General features: G+C 50.2%; 1 protein-coding gene across 12 annotated transcripts in view; it reads right to left on the bottom strand.

Annotated features, from left to right (window-relative positions):
- The window catches only part of PITPNM2 (phosphatidylinositol transfer protein membrane associated 2), a 145,085-nt gene that overhangs the window by 117,127 nt on the left and 1,067 nt on the right, over nucleotides 1–26,891 (bottom strand). Inside the window, exon 1 of one of the 12 annotated variants that reach the window (XM_070515919.1) lies at nucleotides 4,000–4,018. The exons of the other annotated variants lie outside the window; for them this stretch is intronic. The gene's annotated coding sequence lies outside the window, so the exon portion shown is untranslated. Of the gene's footprint in view, nucleotides 1–3,999; nucleotides 4,019–26,891 lie in introns of those variants that run through there. 12 annotated transcript variants of the gene reach the window in all.

Genomic DNA, 26,891 nt, shown 5'->3' with positions numbered 1-26,891 from the left:
AACCCAACACACACATACACACACACACACACAACAAAAAAGAGAAATTCTTAGCCTGCAGCAGTTGGTAGCATTATGTAAAATTTCAAGCCCACAAAAATATCATTTGGATGATAAAAAGTTAAATTTAGCTAAGTACAGAGTGACTAATACTATGAGGGAGAGGCAGCACCCCCAGTTGCCTGGAGCTGATACAGCTGGCTTTTAGAAACTTTTGACAGTAACCAGGGCCTGGTGCAGCACAGAATAACAGATTATGTAATAAGAGGCACAACCACCAGCGACACGAAACATACAGCAAGGGCTGCAGCCTCCTCCGGGCCGGTGGGGTCTGGCTTGAGCTTCTCCACGGAACATTGGCCTCTGGAAGCCTGGGCCCCAGGAATGCAGGCGTTCCCGGGGCATCGGAAAGGGGAGCCATGCGTGCATGGGTTGGGTGAGCAGGTCTACCTGGCCTCTTACGCAAAGATCTTTCCCCAGATAGTAACTCTGGTGGCCTCAATGAGCCACGGCCTTGTGGAGTCCCCTCCCTTTGAGTCTAGTCTGTAACCTATTTTAACCGACAGAATGAGGTGGAAGGAACTCTGGGCCAGGTTTGGGCCCAAGTCTTAGGAAGGCCTGACTGAGAATTGAAGGCAGAGATGCAAACAGATATTTGCACACCCATGTTCACAGCAGCATTATTCACAACAGGAAAAAGTGGAAACAATTCAAGTGCCCATCAGTGGATGAATGGATAAACAAAATGTGGCGTATGTATACAAAGGAATATTAGGCAGCCTTAAAAAGAAAGAAAATTCCGTCACGTGGCTGAATCTTGAAGGCATTATGTTGAGTGAAATAAGCCAGTGACAAAGGATAAATACTGCATGATTCCACTCACATGAGGTACTGAGAATACAGATCTTCCTTGACTTACGATGATGGGGTTATGTTTCAATAAATCCGTCACAAATCGAAAATATCATAAGTTGAAAATGCATTTAATATTCCTAACCTACCAAACATCATAGTTTAGCCTAGCCTACCGTAAACCTGCTCAGAACCCTTACATTAGCCTACAGTTGGGCAAAATCACCTAACACAAAGCCCATTTTGTAATAAAGCGTTGACTGTCTCATGTAATTGCGTATTGGCAGTGAACAACAGAATGGTTGGATGGGTACAGAACGACTGTACATATATCGGACGTTCACCCTGTGATCATGGGGCTGACTGGGAGCTGTGGCTCGCGGCTGCCGTCCAGCATCACAAGAGGATTGTTCCAAATGTCACTAGCCCGGGAAATGATCAAAATTCAAAGCACAGTTTCTACTGAATGCGTATTGCTTTCACACCATCATAAAGTAAAAAAATCACAAGTTGAACCACCGTAAGTCGGGGGCCATCTGTAGTCAAACTCAGAGAGACAGAAAGTAAAACAGTGTGGGCCCGGGACTGGGGTTGGGGAACAGGGAGTTAGTGTTTAATGCGGACAGGGTTTCTGTCTTGCAAGATGAGGAGAGTTCTGGAGATGGATGGTGGTGATGTCTGCACAACAATGTGACTAAAATGTACACTTAAAAATGGTTAAAGTGGTAAATCTTATGTGTATTTTACTACGATAAAAAATTAAACCGGGGCTGACTTGGTGGCACAGTGGTTAAGTTTGCACGCTCCGCTTTGGCAGCCCAGGGTTCATGGGCTTGGATCCCTGGCGCTGAACCTACATCACTCATCAAAGCCATGCTGTGGCAGTGTCCCACACATAAGACAGAGGAAGACTGGCACAGATGTTAGCTTAGGGACAATCTTCCTCAAGCAAAAAGAGGAAGATTGGCAACAGATGTTAGCTCAGGGCCAATCTTCCTCATCAAAATTAATTAAGAAAAAAAGAGGAGGAGGAGGCCTGGATGCTTCTGTGTTTGTGCTCTGAGGGAAGCAGCCGCCACGTGAGAAGTCCAATTACCTGAAGATCATTGAGCTGTGAGAAGCCCAACCCAGCCATGGGGAAAGGTTATGTGGAGGGGAACCAATGCCCCAGCCAACAGCCCCAGGTGATACAGCCAAGTGCCAGCCGGGACTTGCCAGCCAGGAGAGTGGGGCTATCTTGGAAATGGATCTCCCACCCCCAGTCCAGCTTTTCCAGTTGACACCAGTGGAGCAGAGATGAGCTGTCCCTACCAAGCCATGCCTGAATTGCCACACGGTAAGCAAATAAATAAAATGGTTGATGTTTTAAGCCACTGAGTTTGGGAGTACTTTGTTGCGGCAATAGATAATTGACACAGTGGTCAGGCTCTCTAATGGGTTTGGGGAAATTTCTCCTCCTAATGTGAGGCTTATGAAGATCTTTCACATCTCACATCTGAGTCACTAAGAGAAGTGAGTGCTCGAATGACTCTGAGGAAGAGACTAATTTTCCACTCCCCAAATCCCAATGGAATAAACGCTGAAATCAAGCCTTGTGCTGAGTTTCAAACAGCTGCTGTCAAGGCTGGGGGATTTCTCCAATGATCCAACGGAGTAACCAGGTCATCGGTTCATTGACTCAAGCTGTCACTTAATTACTCAACTTTCAATTGTCCTGTCCAGAGCAGGGATTTGTACGGTGTGGACAGAGCTATCGATGGGAGTCCCTGTGTGCAGTGAAATGATCCCAGGCGTGTGGGTTGAGACCAGAGCTCTAGCTGGCTGACTGGCTAAGTCAGTTTCCCTCTCTGGGCCCCTCTTTCCCCATCTGTGCAGTGAGGAGGTTGATCTCCGAAAAGGCCTCTCCATGCAGTCCTCCAGTTTCGGCAGAAGGGAACACTGAAACCGACCTGAAACGCCAAACAGTCTCAGTGACTTCACGTAGATTTACAAGGCAGGCAGTGGCATTCTCACCACTGTGCACCTGGAACTCTACATCTTTCACGAATTTGTTTGCTCATTCCACGTTTCCCTGTGGCAGTCTGGCTTGGTCCAGTTTCCTCTTCCTAAATGACATTTTTAGCCCCCTTGATTCAAGGTGGGACTGTGTGACTAGTTCTGTGAGTAGACCCCTTCCAGGCCTGGCCCCTAACATGCCCCATGTGATCTTCTATGCCCTCTCTCTCTCTTTGCTCATAAGCCAACTGATTGCCCAGATCCACTGGAGGAGCCCCAGGGGATGGCAGAAATACAACAGGAAAGGTTCCTGGATCCCCAACTCACTGCATGGAAGCCACCCCCAGAGCATCCAATTCAAACAGGACAAGAGTAAGAACAAGCCTTTATGGTATTAAGCCACTGAGACTGCGGGATTGTTTGTTACAGCAGCTACCATTACTTATTCTAACTAATACATTCACCAAACTGTTACTACGTGCCAGATGTGTGAAGGACACATAAGAGAATGAGGCCTAGGCCTGATCTTGGCCCTCTTGGCACTACCAGTCTAGCTGATAAATCAGGGAGATCAGACCAAGACCAGCTCTGCACCCTGCAATCATACACTAAACACATGATGGGGGCTGCTTCATGTTATCCAAGCTCCACCCATACTACCTGCTTCCAAAAACCTTACAACATAGGCTCACCTCCCAAAAAACTAGATAAGTAAAGAAAGAAAGAAACCACAAAGGAGAAAACCTATACTGAGACACCTAACTGAGGACAATCTAGAGGCAAATAAGTAAAAATCTTAGCTATGTGCTTCCTGGCAGGCAAAGCAAAGAGAGAAATATGCTGGGCCACAGAGCTCTCATCAACAGTGAAAAACATACTGGTTCATGATGAGAAACAAACCTTGTCCTTGCTAAGAGCTAGAAGGGAATGCTCCCTGGGGTTGCCGTGTGAGAGGAATCGGCATCTGGGCAGGAGGCAGAAAGAGGAGGCCAAGCTTGCCCTGAAAGCTCTCCCCTCTACAGTGCAGGGCCAGCTTCGCAGCCCCGCCCATGGCCTGACTGGCTCTTGACGGCAAGCTCCTCAGACTAATTCTTCAGCCTCATTACTGCCAACACGGCAGCACCATGATAATGATGGAAAATATTTACATACCGTACCACTGACGGGTTGTTTAGACCATCTGGCTACTGGATGCGGTAAGTATTGTCTAACACATGGCCGGTCCACAAACGCTGTGCCTTCGTACCGATGGAGGCCAGGCTCGGGGATTCAGGCAGCATCCCCCGGCCCCATCCCCGTCATATTCTCCACCATGGGGACCCCGAGAGGCCACCTGCAGCCCGTGTCTGCCGGACTGTGCCCACGGACGGCCTCAGGCCCCTGCAGGTTGGGAGCAGAGCTCTCAATCTCCCACCCTCTGCTCCATCTGGGCTGAGCATCGGCAATAACAGACTAACTTCGCTTCACCGAGGACCCCTCCAGGGCTCGAGCGTTCCACGTCACTCGGCAAGGCCGCTCCAGTTCCGCAGCCGCCTGGGGGTTCTCCAGTGATCTCGTGGGACCACAGGGAACTCACAGAGGCAAATTCAGCACAGTCCATTTGCATTCGAAGTTGCTTCTACCTAAGCTTTGTCGCTCGCTTGGGAGGCGGGGACAAGGATTAAGTATCACAGCTCCAGAAGGATGGAGGACCGTGACTTTAATCTCGCCTAAATGAGAATTTCTTCTTCCTTCTGTCCGTTTGGCTCCACCGCGTTCTGCTACCAGGCTGAATACAGGGTTTCTTTCTGCATTGATGTTAAAATTTTTCCTTTTCCTTTTTTTTTAATTTGGGGTATTGGGCGGGTTGTTTTATTATTTTCTTAATTTTAGTAAAGGTAAAAAAAGTTCCATTCGGAGCCTGTTCAAAAGTAGCAATTTTCTTAATGGGAAGCACACGCTTGCCACCCACGTGAGGAGCTGTGTCAGCTCAGCAATCATAGCGCCCTGAGAATTTGGTAAGTCACGTCACCTTCTTGACAACTGTGAGTCAAATGGAAACTTGTCACAGGTGCCTGCGTGGCCCGCCGGGGTGGCTTCGCGCCCTGACAGCGGCTTTCAGAGGGGTGCACCTGTAGGGAAGGTCGGGCAGTGTTTCCGTCAACCGTGAACCCACAGCTTTAAGATCTTCTCATAACTAACACCCTCTAAGACGTAAAATGCCCCAGACAGCACGTCCAGGGCCTGGGTAGCACACGGATTGGGTGCAAGTGCTACCTGGCCACCTCACCTCCTGGAATCTGTGTTTTGGATGTGAAATGAGGGGTGACACATGTGGCTTGAAGCAGTTTCCCTCACAGTCCGAGCTGGTTCTTTAGTCACAGAGTGGCTGGGCCACTGGGGCACAGGTCAGGGGTCTCTCTGTGGCCTTAGAACCAACCCAGGGTTGCTGGTCTTTCTTAAGATAGCACTTCTCTCTCTGCGAGTAGGGTGAGGACCACAGACCCTACACATGGAGAGAGGACTGTGAAGAAAGCCAGAGCTCATGGCCAGACACGGCATGAGGCTCCCTCACTGTCAGAGGCAACCCCGCGTGACAGAGAGTGAGCACGTCGACATCCACACCCTCTACAAGCGGAGATCAGCGACGCGGGTTTTCTGCCAATAGTTCCAGTTTGGAATGATGATTTTCACTGGGAACACTCCTGGCACCTCAGGGAGGCCAGGTGGCCGTGCAGAGGCCCACGTGACATCTCTGGGAAGCTCTTCCTTGCCGGTCGGATCCCTCAAGCCCTGGGAGAGATGTCCGCTCTGAGCATCTGCTCTGAGCCACCAAGTAGTTTCAGACATCTGCTCTGCTTGCCCGCTTCTAGACAGAGCAAACGCTCTTTTTGCAAAAATTCTCTGAGCCACTGGGGACACAGGAGTATTCATGAAAAAGGTGGTACCCAGTCACTGTTTGTTTCACTCACACCAGGCTCAGAGAGCACCCAGCAGCAGCCCAGAGACAGGCCTCTTGTTTAAACACAAAGAAACAAGACAGCCAAGGGTGGGCCCAGTGCCTCAGATGGGGAGCAGGTTAGCCCTGGGTCTCCCAGGTCAGAGATGGGATCTTTTCCCGGACCACAGACCCCCTGCCGGCCCAGCCCGAGTTCCTTCTGGGGTGGGGACAGGGGGTATCTCCGTCTCGGTCTCCTGCACCCCAGTGAGCAGGTCAGCACCAGGCCCTACCCAGCCCTCACCAGTCTAAGGTGAATGGAGAACCTCATGGTTAACGGGGCAAACTGTTCAAAAAGCCCCATCTATTCTCTTTTTATTCTTAGTTTTGAATTTTCCTATTTCTTAGTGTCCTTTTGTTCGAGAGGATGGCTACAGTGAATTGTAGCTTTTCTGTGCACATGGTTAAATATACATAACATGTATTTTACCATTTTAACCATTTTTAAGTGTACAGTTCAGTGGCATTAAGGACATTCACACTGTTGTGCCACCATCATCACCATCCATCTCCAGAACTTTTTCATCACCCCTGACAGAAACTCTGTACCCCTTAAATACTAACTCCCCATCCACCCTCCCCACAGCACTTTGAAACATCTATGATTGGCAGCTCTTTAAAAATTATGTTCTTAATGGCAAAACTGTTTTATAATTTTACACGTCTGTGAAATCTAAGCCACAGGCCTGCTGAGGTTCCTCCTGGAAACACATGGGTTTCCCCCCAACGTAAGTTCCCAAACTTGAGAACTCTGGTCAGATCAGACCTACGGGGTCCAGAAAGTGCCTGGGGCTTCTCAGATACTTGATGAAGGACAAACTGACAGAGGAGAAGCAGGGCAGCCCTGCACCAACCCCACCAGGAAGGAACCTTCCAGGCCACAACCTGCCTGGGGAATCGAGGCCCCTCCTGCATTGTTTGCAAGGAGGCACTTAATGGGGACCAGGGTTCGTTCACAACCGGCCGTGCCAGGAACTCTGCTGGAGCTGCCCTTTGCGGTAGAAGCTCTCACACGGTTTTCTCCGGATTTTCATTTTACTTAAAAGCTCTTCCTTGCCTGAGGTTTTGAGGTTAAAAACCGCTGCCTCGCACTCGTACGTTGTAAGTGGGAGTGTAAATTGGTACTACCTTTACAGAGAGCAATTTAGCCACAGCTATCGAAAATAAAAGGAAAACACCCCTGACCCAGCAATTCTACTTCTGGAAATTTATTCCACAGGCAGGAGGGCATATTGAGATGAAACCTACACACCGGGAGACTCATTGCAGCACTGTCGCTTCCAGTCTTCCGCTGCCATCATCCAGAACCCCAGGAACAGGGAACGGGTCTGACAAACGATGGTACACCCATCAGCTGAACACTAAGCCCATCATTAAAAAGACCCGGGCAAGCTGAACAAAGCAAGAGAGGACACCTCCAGCATTTACGAACTGTCAAGCCAAAAAAGCAGGTGTACAACAGCAGGCAGCCATTTGCATGGGTTTTTTAAAGTAATATACATTCATACATGCAGAGAATCTCTCTGAAACAGTACACAGACCCCCCCACACACACAAACTAGCCACTGTAGCTGCCTCTAGGGTGAACCGGGAGACTGCAGACAAGCATGCAAAGAAGTCTCATGCTTGTCTGTCAACGCTTTGCAATTTGGTACCCAGTGCAATGCATGACTTATCCAAATGATGTTATCAAAATGATCTTTACTATTGATTTTATTGCATTACTTTATTGTAATCTTTGAGCTTATAAGTTCCATAAATCAAGGAATGTATCTAATTTATCTTTCAAACTTTACCAAGGTCTGGTATAATGTCACAACTTTTTGGGTGTTTTGTAATCTTTTTGAATAAATGAAAGAACGAGTGAGTGAATGATTAAGCGAATGAATAGTGAAGAAAAGCATCTGAAAAATAATTAACATTCTTGGAATACTAGAAAATTGGGAGCCTTGAGTTGTTAAGGAAGGAAGAGGTTGAGTAGAAGCAGAAACCGATAATTGACAACTAGGGAGAAAAAGCAGACTCAGTAATATCAAAGGAAGACGCACACCGCTGACAGCGCAGTTGAGTTGATGCTAAAAGTTTAATCGAACAACAGTTTCTAAAATTTTAATTTTAATAACTATTTTATGTAAAAAAAAAAAGCCAAAATTTCATGTTTCTTTTGAAATAGTAGAATGCAAAGAATATAATGGGGGGATATTAATAATTTTAAAATACTTTTTCTAAAACCACATTACAGTTTACCTTTTAATTCTGTGAAACACATATTCATAAGGAATCAGAAAGCAGACCTAAAACCCCATCACTCTCCAGTGAGTTGATTACAATTTTTAACAGCTCTCCAGGCATCAGTGCATACCCAGCTTGGGGACTCTTCCTATTAAACCTCTAACTCTTGCCCTGTTATCCCCAGACCCAGCCTGCAAGCTGGCAGCAAACTTGACCATGGTGAGGTGGGCCGGGCAACAGAGCAAGGCTGCCAGGCTTCAAGGAAAAGCGGTTGCAAAGCCCAAGGACTTCAGTCCTCAGAAGGTTGTCCCAGCCCCCTTAGGTGGTCATTCAAACAACTGTGGTTAAACATAAGGCCAAAAATTAACAGCAGCAAAACCACACCGAGGAGAGAAACGGAAAAGAAATAGAGAAGAGGGAAGATTACCTAAAAAGGAATTATGGGGAGCCCGTGGGTTCAGCCTGAGGCACTGGCAGACACACCCCCATCCACCCCTTCAAGGCCTCCAGGGACAGCCTGGTTCGTGACATGGGAACTTCATCTTGGTAGCCCCAGCCAGCTGAATGACTCAGCGATCCCTAAAAGACTGAATTATGTCTAGCACTCATTGCTTATCGAAAGAGAGGCAAGAAGTGCCTTCCAGAAAGATGAGGATCATTACTGGGGAAATGTGAAGTAACACCTCAGTCCCAGTGAAGCTGGCTAATGAGGTATCCTCGTACGACAATGACGTGGCCGCACCTGTGCGTGCTCTGGTCTCCAGCAGGAGTTCACAATTTACTTCCAACACCCAGACTCTTCTCACCAGCGTCTCGTGCCCACTCAACATGGCAGCCTTGGGGATGCCAGGGCAGGGACCTGTGACAAGGCTGAGGGGAGATTCTGAGAGCCCGTCTCGGAGACTGCGCTGAGGGCCATCTCCCCTCTAGTTGCATCCACCATCCAGGATTGGTGCTGAGCTTAAAATAATGGATTTCCAGCCTTTGTAACAAGAGCTTAATGGTGCACAAATGGATTCAAAACATTCTCAGAGATTCCTCAGAAGAACCCTGCGAGGAAGGCACTGTGGTCCTTCTTTCACAGATGAGGAAACTCCGGTTCAGGGAGGTTAAGTAACTCATGCTAAACCCCACAGCCAGACAGTGGTACCCCCACACTCAGGACAGGTCTCCTGACTCCATGTCACAGCTCCTTAACTGGAACACTAAGGGGGACGCTTAGCCCCAAGAAACAGCTTTGACCTAATCCCAGGAGAGATCCGGAATGCTCTGCATTACACCCTTGTCCCTACATTTCCCGGGATTCTGGGCTCCAGGGAGGCAAAGGAGATGTTGGCAGCCACCTGAGACTGCCTAGGTGTCACTCTTGTTTCTATCCAGAAATAAGGACCCTGGTTTGTTGGCACCCAAGCCAAAAGGTGCCAGAGGTGCCACCCCTTCCCGTTACACTTACCACGGGTGACCCCTGACACACACAGGAAAGTGATGGGGGTTCTGGATTTATTGTGCGACCTGGCCACCATACTATCTCATTACTTCTAATTATTTCTCAGTGTGTCTGCTTTGCAAACCTAAGAACACTGCACCCATTTCAAAACATTAACTTTGCAACCTCCTTCCTAAGAGTCCTGTTCCACTTCTTTCCTAGCCCATTGCACTGGCTTCAGTTTAGAGCGATGATTAATAGTGATGAAGAGGTTATGCTTGTCTTGCAACTGCCATTAAAAGGAATGTCTCTTAGAGGAGTGTCCTTGAGATGCTGTTTGGCCCCATAATCCCTTTACGACACAATCCCCAGTAGCACTCTGTGTTCCTCAAACATCCTTTGGAAAATGCCACTAGAGTGTTCCACTATTAAGGATGAAGTTGCTCCTGATTGAAGATGTTCTTTATCATGTTGAAATCTGCACCTATCCCTCGGTCTCTATGTTTAAGAGTAATGGATGTCGAGCTTTATCAAATGCTTTTCTAGCATCTAGTGAAAGCATCTCAGCTTCCCCCCCCCCCTCTTTTTTACTTTTAGTAGATCTCCTAGTATTTAATCATCTGCTTATGTTTCTGAGGCTGGTCCACAATCCAGTGTAATGAGCCCTGTGCTGGGTGCTGTACTGGGGGAGCACAGAGACAGACACCGACCAACTACTCCTGCCTATTCAGAAACGGAGGGGGAAGGTACAGGGCGAAAACAACACATGCACATAACCGTGTCAGGTTAATCACGGAGGGCTGCCTACAAGAGGTGGAGGGACTTCACCTACAGAGAGGATTGAGGGATAGGCTGGGAATGAGGGCACCTGGATTTAAGTCCTGCCTCTCATGTGGCCCACGGGCACACTTTCCTGGCCCATAATTTTCTCAGTAGTAAAACAGAAATAATCATAGACCGAAAGAAAGCTTCGGAGGCATCCTGTTCAGCCGTCTTCATTTGCAACGGAGGCTGAGGTTCAAAGAGAGCAGCTGATTTGCCCAAGGTCACCAAGCCATCCCGACTGTCTTTCTTGGCTCCAAGGAAAGGAAGAGAGAAACAAAGAGCTTTGAGATCCTGGGCAGAAAGGAAGCAGAGAACACCCTGCGTGTGGTGACTCTCCCTGTAATAAATGTTACCGTTTCTACCTCCAAAGTTGGCTGAGCCAGGAGGCAGCCAGAGTGCTGGGCTCAGGGTTAGAGGCCAGCAGTGAGAGGGGAAGAGGGGAAGATCCTGAAGCCGCCCCTGCAGCACACCCAGGTCTTCTGCATCAACACACCTGAGCAGACGCACAAGGATGGCTTTTCATAGCCATCCTTTCACTCACTCATTCATTCAACAAGGATGGAGATTGTACTGGGTTAAAGGGTATGCCCTCCAAATTCATATCCTTCTTAGAACCTTAAAATGTGACCTTATTTGGAAATAGGATCTTTGCAGATGTAATGAGTTAAGGTGAGGTCATGCTGGAGTGGGGTGGGCCCCAAATCCAATACCAGTGTCCTTCTAAGAAGAGGAGAAGAGACACAGACACACACAGAGGGAAGATAACCATGTGAAGAGAGAGGCAGAGATGGGAGTAATGCGTCTACAAGTCCAGGAATGCCAAGGATCACCAGCCAGCACCAGAAGCCAGGAAAGAGGGATGGAACAGATTCTCCAGCACCTCGGGGAGGAACAGCCCTGCCCACACCCTAAATGAGGCCTCCCAGGCTCCCGAACTGTAAGAGGATAATTTCAGTTGTTTTAAGCTCCCCAGTGCATAGTGCTCTGTTACGCAGTCCCAGGAGACGGATGCAAAGAAAGTTCGAGAAGGCGGCCAGGGCTTGCCCATGGAGCAGGAGCTCCTGGAGGAGGGGAAGTTGGGTTTGGTCTGGAATCCCTCAAACCACATCAGCCCGTCCCCCTGTGCCAATCAATGGGCCTCGCCCTGCCAGCCACCCAGGTCTCCACTGCACTTCCAGACCACTTCACAGCCTGGGACCTCTCGCTGGAAGGGATCAAGGACCCCAGCACTTCCCTCGGGCCAGACACGAGGATGAATCCAAGCACTTCCTAAGCCCGGTGGGGCACCAGGTACCGTGCTGGGTGCTTTCACACACATTCTCCTTTAAACCTCAGGACCAGCCAAGGGGTAGGTGAGCAACCAGGAGCTCAGAGAGAGACAGAGAGAGAGAGAGAGCACACAAGCATGTGCCCTACTCAGTTCCCACAGCAGGTGCGTGGCAGAGCCTGCCCCATGCCCAGGCTGTCCTCACAGGGCCCCGACCACGCAGCGTGGGGGGTGATTTTGCACACCCGGGGCTGCAGCACCTGCCCCTCGGCAGAGCCGTCTCCCACTCGCTTCGCAGCTGTGGACGCCAGGGACCCCAGGCAGCTGGAATCTGCCCTTTGAAAAGGTATTTATCTTTCCACTCACCGAGAGCAAGCAAGAGCCATAAAAGGACATGCCCGACGTCAGGTGCATGAGCGCTCCATAGAGACAGGTGTCGTTCACACACAGCAACCAGGCAGGACCACTGACTGCCAGGAACGCCCCCCCCCAGGAGCACAAGGACTGGTGTGCACACTCCCTGCTGAGGTGAGAGCGCCCCTCCCAGTGCCCAGGGGAGGCTGCGTGCTCCACAGATGCAGAAGCACGGAGTGACCGGCTCAAGACCCATTTGAGGTTGTAAGATAAGCTTGAGGGGGTTTGGTACCATTTTAATCACTTTTAGGTGTATAATTCAGTGGCATTAAGGATATTCCCAATGCTGTGCAACCACAATTGCTATTTTCAGAACATTTTCATCATCCCAAATAGAAGCTCTGTACCCACTAAACAGCAACTCCCCATCCCTCCTCCCCCAGCCCCTGGTAAACACCATTCTTCTTTCCGTCTCTACGAATTTGCCTATTTTAGGCATCTCACACAAGTAGAATCACACAATACCATCCTTTTATGTCTGATTTCTTTCACTCAGCATAATGTTCTTGAGGTTCAACCACATAGCATGTGTCAGAATGTCCCTCCTTTTTACGGCCAGATAACACTCCACCACATGGATATACGGTCATGTGCCACATAAGGATGTCTTGGTCAATGACAGAGCACGCATATCATGGCAGTCCCATAAAATTAGCACCACAGAACCTAGGTATTTAGTAGGCTATACCATCTAGGGTTGTGTAAGTACCATAGAGGAAGAAGAAATCTTCCTCTACTCTCTAGGTTCTTCTGGCTAGCCCAAGAATTACATCGACATGAGGCAGATTAACGGGGAAAAACAAACAAAAGTTTAATACGTGTACACATGGGAGAAACCCAGAAAACCAAGTAACTCACCAAGACGGCCAAAGCTCTCACCTTACATACCACCCCAGCTAAAGACCGAAGAAGGTGTTGGGGGTGGGGAGAGTCAGCGACTTCAAAGGAAAGCAAGGCAGTTCACAGGTAGGAGAAAAGGGGCAAACATTTGGAAAACAAGTGTGTGGCCACACAGAAACAGAAGAACACAGAGGGGAGCCCAACAAACAGGCTTTTCTAGGTTCCTCCCTGTCCACCACCCAGTTCATGTGATGCTAAGGTGACAGCTCGCTTCCTGAGACAGGTTTTTTTCATCTGAATTCTTTTAGGTAGTTAAGGGGGAGGCAATAAGAAAACCTTCTTGAGTCTTTTGTTTCTTAAAAATAATCAACCTAGGGGCTGGCCCGGTGGTGCAGCGGTTAAGTGCACACGTTCCACTTCGGTGGCCCGGGGTTCCCCAGTTCGGATCCCCGGTGCGGACATGGCACTGCTTGGCACACCATGCTGTGGTGGGTGTCCCACATATAAAGTAGAGGAAGATGAGCACAGATGTTAGCTCAGGGCCAGTCTTCCTCAGTGAAAAGAGGAGGATTGGCAGCCGTTAGCTCAGGGCTAATCCTCCTCCTCAAAAAAAAAAAAAAACAAAAACCTAAAATAATCCTCATGTTAAAGAGACACATTTTGGGGTGGCAAATTTTGTTCCCCTTCACTACACACTATGATATGCGCACAATGACAAAATCGCCTACCGACGCATTTCTTCAGAATGTATTCCCATCGTTAAGCGAAGCGTGACTGTACCACATTCCATTTATCCATTCATCAGTGGACGGACACGGGTTGGGTCTACCTTTCTGCTATTGTGAATAATGCTGCTATGAACACAGGTGTACGAATACCTGTCTGAGTCCCTGCTTTCAATGCTTTGGGGAATAACAAGCCAGGGTGGAATCGGTGGTAATATTCCATTGTATGGATAGTCCACTTTCTGTTTCTCCATTCATCAGCTGGCAAGTGTGTTTAACTATTTGAGGAACCACAGACTGTCTTCCACAGCATCTGTACCATTTTACTTCCCACCAGCAGTGCACACGGGTTCCCATTTCTCCACATCCTCATCAACACTTATTATTTTCCATTTTTTGGGATAATAGCCAAGCCTGAGATTTTAAAGAGAAGGAAGAGGCACGTGCCACGGGAACCCCAGGTAAGGCCCCATGGCAAACCCTTGGCATCTGTGTACCTTACGCTGCGTTCTGTACAGAGCTACAGAAAGAACGCTTGTTGTAGAGTCAAGAGAATTCACTTTTCGTTCCAGCTCTGGTGCTTACGGCTGTGCGACTCTGGACAGATACTTAAACCACTCGGCCTCAGTTATGTCCACTGTAGGAATGCAGCTAATGTGCCAAGCGTCACCTCCTGCTGGAGGCAGGGCTGTGAACTGACAACAGGAATGGAAGAGAGTCTCTTCATAAACTCCATGGGCTGACACACAGGTGGTGGAAAGGGAGGACGGCTTCAACCTTCCTTGATATATCTTCTATGATAATATATGGAAAGGACTGGAATAGTTTTCCCTCCAACCTCCTCTTTCTCTGCCTTCAAATGGAGAAGCCAAAATACAGGAGAAAGTAAAAAGACAAAGAAGGAGTGGGCAAAAATTCTAGAGGATCTACTGAGGTCAATCTTGGCAACGGAAAAATTACTAGATGCACAGGACACATGTGCACGTGCACACGCACAGCATTCAAACCTCAGTGTGGACTCAAAGTTTGCCCAAATCGAAGCTGTCGCCACATCTAGAGAAGCAACAGGGCAGGAATTATCATCCCAACTTGTCAGGTGAGGAAACGAAGGCCCAGGGAGGTGAAGCAACCCTGCCCAAGGTCACACAGCACAACTTAAATGGGGCCTCTGGACTCCTAGTACAGGCCAGCCAGAGCACAAGATGGCTGGGGACACCAGTCTCCACACAGGGCCAAGCCCCGCAGCTAGTTCTTAATCATCATCAGCAGCAGCAGCATCTCTCTTTCTCTCTCTCTCACACACACACACAGACAGACCCTGACTGAGGTCTCTCATGAGAAGCCCAGGCTGCCTGGGGAACCACATCCCAGGAGAGAAGCAGGACCCCACTTCCTTGCTGGCTGGAAAAGCGTGCAGCCTCGTGGGCTACCAGCCTGATATCTCCATAGTGACAGAATCACAGAGGCTGTGGGGCTAAAAATAAAACCTCTACCTCCTGGAACCCCCGTCTGTTCCACTCCAGCTGCCAGGGGGGCTCAGCGAAGCTCAGTGACGCTCAGTGACCAACACCTAAACAGCAAAGAAAGGCCCTCAAGCCATGAGAACAGGTGACAACACACCCAGGATGCAGAATCAACCACCATCCACGCTCCCTGGGAAGAGTGTGAAGGTCGACACCCATGGGGTCATGGACAAATGGGCTCCACGTGGGCAAGTGCCAGCAAGCAAAGGCACCTGCCCCGTGGGCGCAGCTGTTCCCGCACACGCAGGTGCTCCCTCTTACGTCCCGAAAGTAAGACGTGTTCCTTCTTCTCCAAGGTGTACCATGGATCACATTTTCCCACTTGAGAAAACAAAAGTTTCACAGAAGGCTTAGCTTCCTAGTGGGCTCTCAAAATGGGCCCGTTGTACAGTAAACTGTCTAAAGTAGCAATTTAGCCGAGAGCTTCAGACCAGACTTTGAATCTATCAGCGTGTGACCTTGGGGAAGTCACTTTTCCCCTCTAGCCCTCAGATTTCTCCTCTGTGCGATGGCGTTAACTGCAGAGGGCTGTTGAGGACCTGGCACAGAGTAAGTGCCCCAAGAACTCAGCCATTCAGCTGCCTGGTGGGTCGTGTTTTTGTTGGCAGGCCAGCCTGAGAACCTAACCAGCGAATGGACACTCCAATGGGAAGCAGCCTTTGTGGTGCCAGCTGTGTGTCAGCTGGGAACTCCCCACATCAGCCAGCACTTTACACACACTGAACCCCCTCCCGCTCACACGTGACCTTCCACAAATCAATCCTCGCCTCAGCTTACCTTCCACGTAGTCTATAACATGCATCATGATTTATGATTCCTCGTACGAGTATTAACAATGTTACGGCTAATTTTAAACGGCCTTAAAATTTTCAAATAAAGCATGATGAATGCAGCTCCTCATTAGTCACCCAGTCCGAAGTTAATAATTAAGCACCCTTAATTGGTGGATATGGAAATATACGGCACAGCTTCCTAGGCACCACTGCACACGACACTGGTCCTGGCCTGATAATGGATTTCCTAAGTCAGCTCACAGGGCTAATTCACATCAAAAGTTAATTAGCCTAATGAAGGCAAGTGTGACTTAGTGAATTCCAGATCGACTTTCTGCTCTGACTCAGCCACCCGGGAGGCTGCCAATGTCATCCTCCTGGCTTCGATTTCCTGAAGCACCAAGGGAGGGGTCCAGGGGACACTGTTTCTGGAGGCCCTGTGTCTCCAGCCTCCCCTACTGCTATGGCTGAGAAACAGCGAGCACTCAGGCCACCGAGAGGCAGCACAGGACACATGCCCACAACCTTCTCCTGGAGCTGGCTCTGGAAGCTCTGTGAGGGAGGAAACCTTCCAGGAAGTGGGAGTCCCAGGTGAGTCCCAGGTGGGTGGAAGGCCTGGTGCCACCAACCCTCATACTTATGGCCGATGAAGACCTGGACTGTCCCTGACCAGGGAGACAGTGGCCCACATGTGCAGGGCAACGGCCAGTTCACAAAACCACCCTCCCACCCAGTCTCTCGCTGCATCCACACAGCACTCCTGAGAGGGAGCATCACTACCCCCACTGGATGGACATAGAAACCAAGGCACAGAATGGTGCTTTCGTCAAAGCCCAATCATGTCGGCAGGGTGCGACTCAATCTGAGGTCCTCCTAGCCCAGTTGTCTTTCATTGTTCCCCATCCAGAGGCAAGGCAAAGTCAAAATCGCACTGGCCCAGAAATAGCCCAAACGTCCATCGATGGATGCGTGGATAAACATGTGGTGTGTACGTACAATGGGATATCATTCAGCACAAAAAGGACGGGAATCCTGATACAGGCTACAACACGGGTGAACCCGGAGGACATTATGCTAAGTGAAAGAAGGCAGTCACAAAGGGATAAATATTATATGATTCCACTTATATGAGGGACCTAGAGTCAAATTCATAGAGACAGAAAGTAGAATGGTGGGTGCCAGGGGCTGGGGCAGGGGGAAATGGGGGGTTGTTTAATTGGGACAGAGTTTCTGTCTGGGGTGACGAAAAGGTGCTGCAGGTGGATGGTGATGACAGCAGCACAACAACATGAATGTGCCTAATGCCACTGAGTGTACAGCTAAATATGGTAAATTTTACGTTATGTGTATTTTACCATGCACACAAGGAATGAAGTACTGTCACATGCTACAATACTGATAAACCTCGAAAGCATTACATTATGTGAAAGAAGACAGACACGAAAGGTCATACATTGTGCCACTCCACTTATATGAAACATCCAGAATAGGTAAATCTATAGAGACAGAGAGTAGAATGGTGGTTGCCAAGGGCTGGGGGGAGGAGGACATGGGAGTGACTCTTAATGGCTGTGAGATTTCCCTTTGGGATGGTGAGAATGTTCTGGAATTAGATAGAGGTGGCAGTTGCACAGCATTGTGAATGTGCTAAATGACAGTGAATTGGACACTTTAAAAATGGTTAATTTTGTTATGCGAATTTCACTTCGATTAAAAAAAAGGAAAGAAAAGAAAATCTCACATTCTCCAGCCCTCTCTCCTGCATCCAGAGCCTCACCTGATGCCCCCTTTTTCCGCTGGGTATCCAGAGGCCCTTCCTGGCCATTCCCACGCGCTGCACACGCTGGAACCTCCATTCTCCCTCCGTGGCCGAGGCCTGAGCACAGCCAGGGGCGTGGACTTCTTCCGGGTTATTCCAAGCACTGGTTAGGATTCCAGGGAAAGCAGGAAAACACCGGCAAGCAGCCACCTGAGAGGGCAGGTGGGCCAGACCACCTTCCCCAAGCCCCTTTTACTCAGAGATTTTGCTAAACCCCTCTTCCCAGTTCAGAACCAGGTGAGGCACTCCTTGATGGCCCACAGGCTGGCCAGGACTCCCAGACCCTGGGAGCCACACCAAGACTGTCACCGTCCAGGGCGTGGTTGATAGAGTGTGAGGAGCTCCAGGGATGTGTCTCCATCTGGGGCAAGGACCCAATCAGCTGTTCTGGACACATCCTTGCAGGCCTCCTGAGAAAAGAAGATCCTGAAACTCTTGTGAAGGGACCCTGACCTTTGTCACCTCTCAGCCCAGCAGCCATGGCCCCTTCAGCTTTCCCAGCTCAGAAGAGCCAGGAGAAAAAGTCTGACAACTGTGGTGCTGGTGGGAGACAAAAGTGCGTTAACCTCCTCCTCCCCTACCTGGCTTCCTGCTGCACTCCTACCAAGGCCACTGGGTCCCTTCTCTTTCTCTAAAGAGCTGGAGAGGAGGCAAGGGCAGAAGTGGGGCAGGGAGAGGGAAAAGACACAGGCCAAGCTGAGCAGCCCAAGGGAAGAGCCCAGGCACACAAGCCTGGCTTACCCTGAACTGTGTTCTTATCAAAAGATCACGGGACCAGCTGAGCAGCGTAGGAGCTAAGTTCATGTGCTTTGCTTCAGTGGCCCGCAGTTCCCAGGTTCAGATCCCGGGTGCGGATCTACACTGCTCATCAAGCCAGGCTGCAGCGGTATCCCACATACAAAGTAGAGGAAGACTGACACAGATGTTAGCTCAGTGACAATCTTCCTCAAGCAAGAAGAGGAAGATTGGCAACAGATGTTAGCTCAGGGCCAGTCTTCCTCACGGGGGCGGGGGGTGTTCACCAGCCCCACACCCATGTAGGGGGATCTGCTTGACTAGCCATAAGGAGGTTTATCTGAAAGGCCAGCTCATACCTGAGGGAAGGAAAAGGTACCACCCAAGTACGTCACCCTCTAAGATTCAGATACACACACCCAGCAGTCCCAGCCTGGTGCCAGCTCTTGACCACGAGCCTCCAGGGGTGTGGCTGGAGGACTTGACAACAGGATCTCAAAAATCATGTCGACAGCCATGAGCCAGAGGATGCAACCCTGTCTTAGGGAGTCTGCTCTAAGTCCATGGAGCCCTTTGGCCTCTTTGAAAAGCAAAAGTTACAGAAAACAGAAGAAGAATTCTGTTCTCCCCGCTGAAAAAAAGAAAAGAAACAAAAGCCCACGCAAACCCAAACTGAAAAGTACCGTGCACTGTTCAGACTGAGCCAGACCAGGAAATACTGATGGATTTAAAAAACAACATGACAACGCAGCACAGGCCGTGTCACAGACATGACTGAACGTGAACATGAACATGAGGAACTAAGGACCTGGGTTAGGTTGAGTCCCAACTAGCAGTTCATTTCCCGGGTGGTCAGCCCAAACCACGCCGTCTCTGAGCTGTAGTGTCCCCAGGTGTGAACGGCGACAGGTGAAAGTCCTGGGGGCCAAATCACGACCTCTCCAGCCCATCCCCTCACCTATACAATGGTCACCGCAGCGTTTACGTGCATCAAATGAAGCAGAACGGGCAAAAGCACCTTGTGCCCTGGAGGGCGTTTCACAAAAGACGTATCAACGAGAGGCCCCTTCACCTCTGAACCTGCAGCCACTGCCTCCCCCCAAATGGTCATCAGACCCGGAATCACCAGAAGGCCACTGTGCCAGGCACCAGAGACTCAGAGACAAATAAGGCAAGGTCCCTCGGCCTGTGCAGCAGCTGGGCTAGACCAGGGACCCCCGTGGTGTGGAGAGGGAAGAGCTGCCTTCTCCTTGAGCAGGAATCTCAGTCCCCAGAAAAGTCCATAATCAAGGGTCACCTGGTTGGGTACAGATGGATGCTATTATTAGCCTAAACCCTCCCAACACCAGTCCTGCAGCTACTAGGACACCAAGACAAACTTGAGTGAACTGGACGCCCCGGATTTATGAGCCGGCCTCCAGTCCACTACCGTGTCCTTGAGTCTCAACCCCGCTCCACGCCCAGCCCTGGGATCAGAAGGTTTCAGGGAAACGGAAAGTCACTTCTTTTCGTGGGAAGGTCAAACCATTAGACTTGCTTTTTGCCAAAGCTCCTTCCAGCTCACCTATTCGTAAGATTCTGGATTCCTTTCTCCCCGCTGCCAGAAAGTCAGACAGAACATTGCTCAGGAAAGAGAACTTTTACCCAGGGGGGAAATAACAGAGGTAAAGAGAAAAATGGGCGTAATCGGGTGCTGTAAAAGCTTGGTGCCCAAGGAGTGCAGAACAGATAGCGCTGGTCAGCAGTCAGTACCGTGAACTCACGACGTTACGGTAAGTCACCCAGGGCTAGGAGCTGAAGCAAAACTAAGGTTCTCCATCACAGTACAGGACGGGGGCTCGGCTGCATACTAATGCCAGGATCTGTTAAGCACCACCCCCCCCCCCCCCCCCCCCCCCCCCCGCTGCTCCCAGCAGCAAACGCACAGGCTGCGCTGCACCCAAGTGTAAATTAACGAGCTCCTTTCCGAGCCGGGTTAATACAAATCGTGCTCTGGACCAATTAAAGACGCCACTTCAGAACTTCGCCTCACTGCATTGGAAAGTGTCATACACATGGGGGAAAAATGAGGTCTTGGGTTACGCATGGCCGATTGATGGCTAAACAAGTGAGCGTGCTTTCAGAACTCTCGAGGCTTTTCTTATTAATGGTGTTTTAGTGCTGGGTTCTTAAACACATGAAACAAATTTTCTTTAAACGGGTAGTTACTGACTGGCTGCCGTGGGGAAGGCTGCAGGCCTCCCACCTCCCAGATGGTTCAACCACAATAAACGTGTGGCCTGTCAGATGCACAACACTGACAAACTAATTGAAATATGCTGCAACAAGCAGACCCAAAATAAATGTGAAATCGTTGTTTCCTGACACGAGAGCACGCCGAACGGCCTCCATGTCTGGCCGTCCCTGCTGACCGAATGTTCTCCCGCTCGGTAAGACTTACTTATGTGTGGTTTTCAAAGGACTTAAATGCTTTTTTCCCTTGTGATTACCCAAGAGGGGAAAATTCTAATTGCATAAAATGTTTGGTTTTTCTTCCTCTTATAAAAAAAAAAAAAGCAAGTGAAATGTCAATTCTTACAAAGTGCCAAGAAAAGCAATTAAAGGGCCCTCTGGCAGGACAGAGGAGGGGCATGGACATGCCAGTGCTAAACCGGCCTTGACCCGGCCTCCAGACCTGCAGGGAAGGCCTGTTCCCGGTCAACCTCATGCCGACGGAAGCTGGTCCCTGCTGAAAACGGGGATGGTCACCTACTTCTACTCTGACACACCCCTGTCCCTCTGCCCAGCCCTTCAAGATGGCTTTTCAAGGGGCAGTAAAGAGACAGCAGGGGGACAGCTGGAAGTACCCACTGAGTCAGCCCTTCCTCCCCTGCCTCACGCAGGCAACTGGTGCCTGGTGGCCCTACCTGGGGCCTGACTTCTTCATGGAACAAGGCCAGGTGAGGCCAGGAGGCTGCAGGGCCTGACTCAGTCCCTCGGGGCAGCAAGGAGGAAGAGCTCGTCCTGCTCACAGCCCAGCCGATGAGTCAGCCAGACCCCAAGGAGACCTGGGGGGAAGGCCCCCCAGCTGCCAAAAGAGAAAATCCCGTCCTTCCTTGGGAATCACCTCTGCAAAGGGAGCGCGAGCCTCAGAGAGAAGAAAGAGCAACAATCTGCATTACCTAGTCTCAACACGTCACGGGGCACAGAGGGCGAAACGTTTTTGGAAAGCTTCCCAGGAATAAGAAGGCCAGGAGCTGAGGCCCCAGGAAGCCCCACGTGGCCCGTAACGCCTCCTTAAGAGGATCATTCCTTTGGGCAAAGGACTGCCCTCAGCTCCTCTAGCCAAGACCAGTTCTGCTAGGGGGCCCTGCGTGGGGTTGACAACCACACCACGCCACCCCACCCCCACCACGTGCAACGACACTGGGACCTCCTGCCCGCAGGCTTGTGGAAAGGGGAGATGGGTCACAGCAGGGCCGAGGGAGGGAAACCATGCCCAGATAGCTCTCCTTCCTCTGGCATCTAGGACGGAACAAACGCAGAATCTGCAGCCCCAGCCTGCATGCATCCAGTACTTACTGAGCGTCAACAAGATGCCCTGTTCTATAGGCTGGAGATACTGAGGGGCCAGACAGGATGGCAAAGACGGCAGATGGGCTCCCCATCCTGGGGGCGCCAGGAGGAGGGAGGAATCTGTGAGGGTGGCGAGAACTGATGAGAAAGAGCTGCACCTGGGGTCAACCATAGGCGAGTGCAAGTCTTGGCTCTGCCCCAGCTGCCTGTGCAAGCTCGAGCAAGTTATTACACCTCTCTGCTGTGAAATGCAGGCAACGGTCCCTCCTCATCCCTCAGGAACGCTGCGGTGCTCAAGTGAAACGCCGCAGCCGTGGAAGGACTTTGCATATCCAGTCAATCCTCATTACTTACAGATTCTGTATTCGTGAATTCGCCCACTTGCTAAAATTTATTTGTAGCCCCAAAATCAAGGCTCAGGGTGCTTTCGTGGTCATTTGTGGACAGACGCAGAGTGGCGAAAAACTCTGAGTCACCCAACGCGCATGTTCCCAGCTGAGCTCTGCCTCTCGTTTCAGCTCATAGAGTAAACAAGCATCCTTTCTGTGGCTTGTTTAGTAGCATGGTTTTCACACTTTTGTGCTTTTTGTTGGTGACTCCGCTGTCTGAAATGGCCCCGGGCGGAGGGCTGAACGCTGTCTAGGGTTCCTGGGCGTGGGAATGCTGTGATGTGTCTTACGGGGAAAATATGCATTAGATGAGCTTGGTTCAGGCACAAGTGACAGTGCTGCTGGCTGAGTTCAGTGGTAACGAATCAACAATATATATTAAATAAGGCATCTTTAAACGGAAACACATAAAACAAGGCTATATATTGATGGGTGGACAAACACATTGTGCCGAGAGGCTGGCAGGAACCTAACCCTGTACATCCCCTAGGAGCAGTGGTTCCATATTCGCTCATTCAGCGTCAAGTCACTTTACAGAACAAAACTACCTCGAATAACGAGCCTGACTGTGTTAGGTGACATGTTACACTTGGAGGTCCTCTGCTCTGCAGGGCCATCGCTCCTAGGGCTGCAGGCTGACGTGTCCACACCCCACCTATCCACGTGGCTCTGACAGGGGAATCAGCCTCGGGGTCCCCCGCGTCCTGTGGCCGCTTTGATAGCTCTCTGCCCTTCCCCTGAACCACCGACTCCTGACCCCGGTCCCACAATAGTGACCCGGGGCTGTGGGGGCCAGGGCACTGAGGAAAAGCTTTGTGAAGGATGCGGGACTTCAGTGAGGAGGGTGTGAAACTGCCTTTTAGATGCTTTTCCCCAAGGCTCTTGCTTGGGGTTTTGATTTGTCTATTACCGGAATCCTCCCTGTTGGTTAATTTTCTTTTGGTCCTCTGGCAAGGACAGTTGTTAACATGAGTAATTTAAGCGAATGCCAGCTCTCCTCTGCAACGGCACTCTTTACGTCTTTGGCCATAAAGGCTGAGCAGGGGTTTGTCATGGCGGTTGCCAGGCTGGGCATGAAGAAGGCATCGCTGAACCCATTTTACAGGAAAAAAGGGCCAACACACAGGGCTGCTGCCCATCGGGAGCCTCGCCGGTATAAAGAGCAGCACTGAACTGGTAATCAGTCATCTGGGTTCCAGGCTAATGGATGGGGCTCCTGCATGTCACCTCTCTTCTGCCAGCCTCAGCTCCTCTTCCTTAAGGAGGTGCAGCCCTCCCAGCTCCAGTGTCCCCGTGCCTTCCACCAAGGCCAGAGAGGATCTGAAAAGGCATCACCAGGCTCCTCACTTTCCCCTCTGGACCAATCCTCTCCTTTCGTACTAGAAGACCTGTTCTGGTGGAGCCTTTGTGCTAACCACATTTTTTAGACTCTTAAGTCCTACACACCTTTACAGGTGCTATGGCTATCAAAACTCCACCCATTCTTCAAAGCTTCTTTCAAATCCCACCTCTTCCAGGAAGTCAACCCTGACTGCCTTCCCAGAAAGGGCGTCTCCTCCTCTGAACTCTGCCTGCTGTTGAAGCAACACTTATCATACACACCCTGTGTTACGAGTGGTGCTCGTCTCCCTAAACACACTGGGAGTTGGCCTGAGTTTTCGGTGCAATATTATTATTGTACTCAATTCACATATCTGTCCACTGTTTTCTAGAAACCTTCTGTGATGACTTCTAAAGAATATAGGTAGGTTTACGCATAAACATACACACACATGTAGACGGACAGTAAACCAAAGTAGAAATAAGCGTGCTGACTATGAGGATAACGGAATACAGTTGCCGGATGGAATATGGGGTTGTGCACTGAGCATCCTGGATGCCAGGGAGAGGAGGTGACCATAATCAGTGGAAAGACAGTGTGGGTGGCATGCAAGAGTCAGGCAGAACTAGGTACAAACCCAGAGAGCCTTTGGGCCAATCAGTTGACTTCCCTGTGTCTCAACTTCTTTCTCTGGGAAAACAGGAGAAGAAGACCACCTAACCTGTGAAACCGGGGGCCAACTGGCTTTAACTATACTCAGTTAGTTGTCTATTTGCAAAAGTAGTTAGATAATGTATTACTGAAGCCACCCTAGAGATAACATCTCTGACACTTGGGTCACCATGGTTATGGACAGGGTGCTTAAGTTTTTCAAGAACCGAGAGTCAACTCCTTGTCCAGTTCAGGCCAGTTGTGACCACCAACTCATCAACTGGGCCTGAGTAGATGACCCCCCTGATGTCAGGCAGCTAAGAACTTCACCTCAGACCATGGTGACGCCACCATTTTGTGCACATGCGTCCGCTGAAGAGCCATGGAGCTTGACAATGCTTGCACCTGCAATCGTCTATTCCCACACTCAGACCACCCCACCCCTTTATCTCACAAATATCCCTAAGTCCCCATTTCCAGGAGATTGGTTCTCCAACCTCCTCACTTGGCTGCCTTGTGATTAAACGCTTCCTCTTGGCAAACTCCTCATCTTGATGATTGGCATAATCGGGTGGTGGGCAAAACGAACCCGTTTGGTAACACCTGCAGGATAGGTGGGGAAGCCCCGTGCACACACTATGTGCACAGAGTACACAAACAATACATGTTTTCCTTCCCCAACTTCCTTTTCATTATCAAGGGAGGAAGTTTTTAGTTTCTCCTGGGGGAGGTAAAGTTTGCTGGCCCTAAATTCTAAAAATTTTCATACGAGACCTGGTAAGATGCCTTGAGCAGAAGGGCCAATGCCCCAGATTATGGTTTTAGAGCAAACTGCATGGAGGATTTGTCGGCTCTATGTAATAACATCCCAGGTACTCAGTAAAAGATTAATAAGCATCAATGGAATGACCTGTGGGAAGCTGTGTAGAGACCACTTGGCTGCATCCGTGTCCGGTGGCAGGGGATTCTGTTAAGCAGGCGTCAGGATGCCTGTCTGCAGAGGCGTTGGTCTCGTGTGAGCAAGGCTGAGAAGTGGAATGCAAGCAGGTGACCGCTCACTTTGGTAGACGTGGTATTAGGTTGACTGCCTCTCCTGTCCACGGCTAAAGTGGCAAGAGTGAGATCGCTGTCCCTCCACTGAGAGCATACGGCCCCCCGGCATCTGTTCCGAAAGCAGCAGCGCTGTGATCTTGAAGCACCAGAAGTTTCCTCTTCTAATCTCCACAAATGACAGCACATTCTCCATGACTAGCTCTTCTCCGAGACCAAGCTGGAAAGACTCAAACGGATGGGATGGTTCAGAGAATATCTGCCTGGTTTGAAAATAGGCTAGGGAGGAAGGCAAAGTCGGCTTCCTGTAAGAGTGTACAAGCAGTCACCTTGGGAGGAGAGGGCTCTCAGCAGTCATCTAGACTGACCTTCTCCCCATTTATCCAACACTGTCCTGAGACCCGACCATGGGCCAGGCACTGAGGGTATAGAGAAAAGCAGTTCAGCACTGACCTCCCATGAGCTCAGTCTAGCGGGGAGGCACCTGTAAACATTTAACTGCCATTCCATGTGGCAAATCGGATTAGGGTGGCCCAAAGGTGGAGATGATAGACTACCCGGGAAGGCCAGTGAAGACCAGCCTGGGTCTCCACAATGGAGAGTTGATAAGGGAGAGGAGGCAGGGCCCAGATCCTGAAGGGCCTCCTATATGCAAAGGAGTTTTCTTTCAGATTCCATAAGCACCAACCAAGACCAAGAGAAACCAAGCGACTTAGTTAAGCTCATACAGATGTTCTGGGACAGCCGGGCATGGAACCCTGACTCCCATCCTCCAATTCTCTACCCTACTGCCTCCCTTGCACAGTGAGCTGTGGGAGGCCAAAGAGAGAAGGGCCATTCCACGCTCCCTGCCCAGGGAACCCAGACTCTGTGCCCGGCCATCACAGCAGAGCATGTACTGTCCTAGTCATTTGGCAAGTCACTCCCTACAAGAAAAATAGCCCTTCTTAACTCCTTGTGTTTCTCTCTGCAAAGGGTGAGGGCTAGGAATCTCTTCTGATCACAGCGTACAGTCTCTTAACAGAAGAAAAATAACTTAACAGCAACGGTCCAGGAGTCAGACAAGCTAGGGTCCCGGAGGCAAGCCAGGGAGGAGGCTCCTACTCCACCCAGACGCTGGCTGCACAAAGGGAGCTGACCTGGGGGGGGGGGGGGGGATCAGGGATGAATCAAACTCCAGCCCTGTCCTCCAGCAGGGGAGATAAGCCAGGCACAAAAGTCATTATAAAATCAGGCAGGCGGTGATAAGAGTCACACAAAAGACAGATAAAGCGCAGGGTGAGTTCAGAGCAGAGATAGTCCAGGTGGGGGCCTGGGTGGTGGATGGGATTCAGAGGAAGGGGAGCATTAACAACCTTCCCCACAGAAAGGGGAGCGTCTATCCTATCAGCTCCTCTGACTCCCGGTGGGTGCTGGCAAGAGAGCTGGTAGTAGACCCCGAAAGATGCTCAAATGAGGTCTCCTTTGAAGAATCCCGAGTCTGGAGGGGAGGAGACGGGCAGGCCCCAGTGCTTCCAGAACT

This window comes from Equus asinus, chromosome 8 (genome assembly GCF_041296235.1).
Source record: "Equus asinus isolate D_3611 breed Donkey chromosome 8, EquAss-T2T_v2, whole genome shotgun sequence".
NCBI classification, from domain to species: Eukaryota; Metazoa; Chordata; class Mammalia; order Perissodactyla; family Equidae; genus Equus; species Equus asinus.
This window is presented reverse-complemented; position numbering and strand designations above follow the sequence as displayed.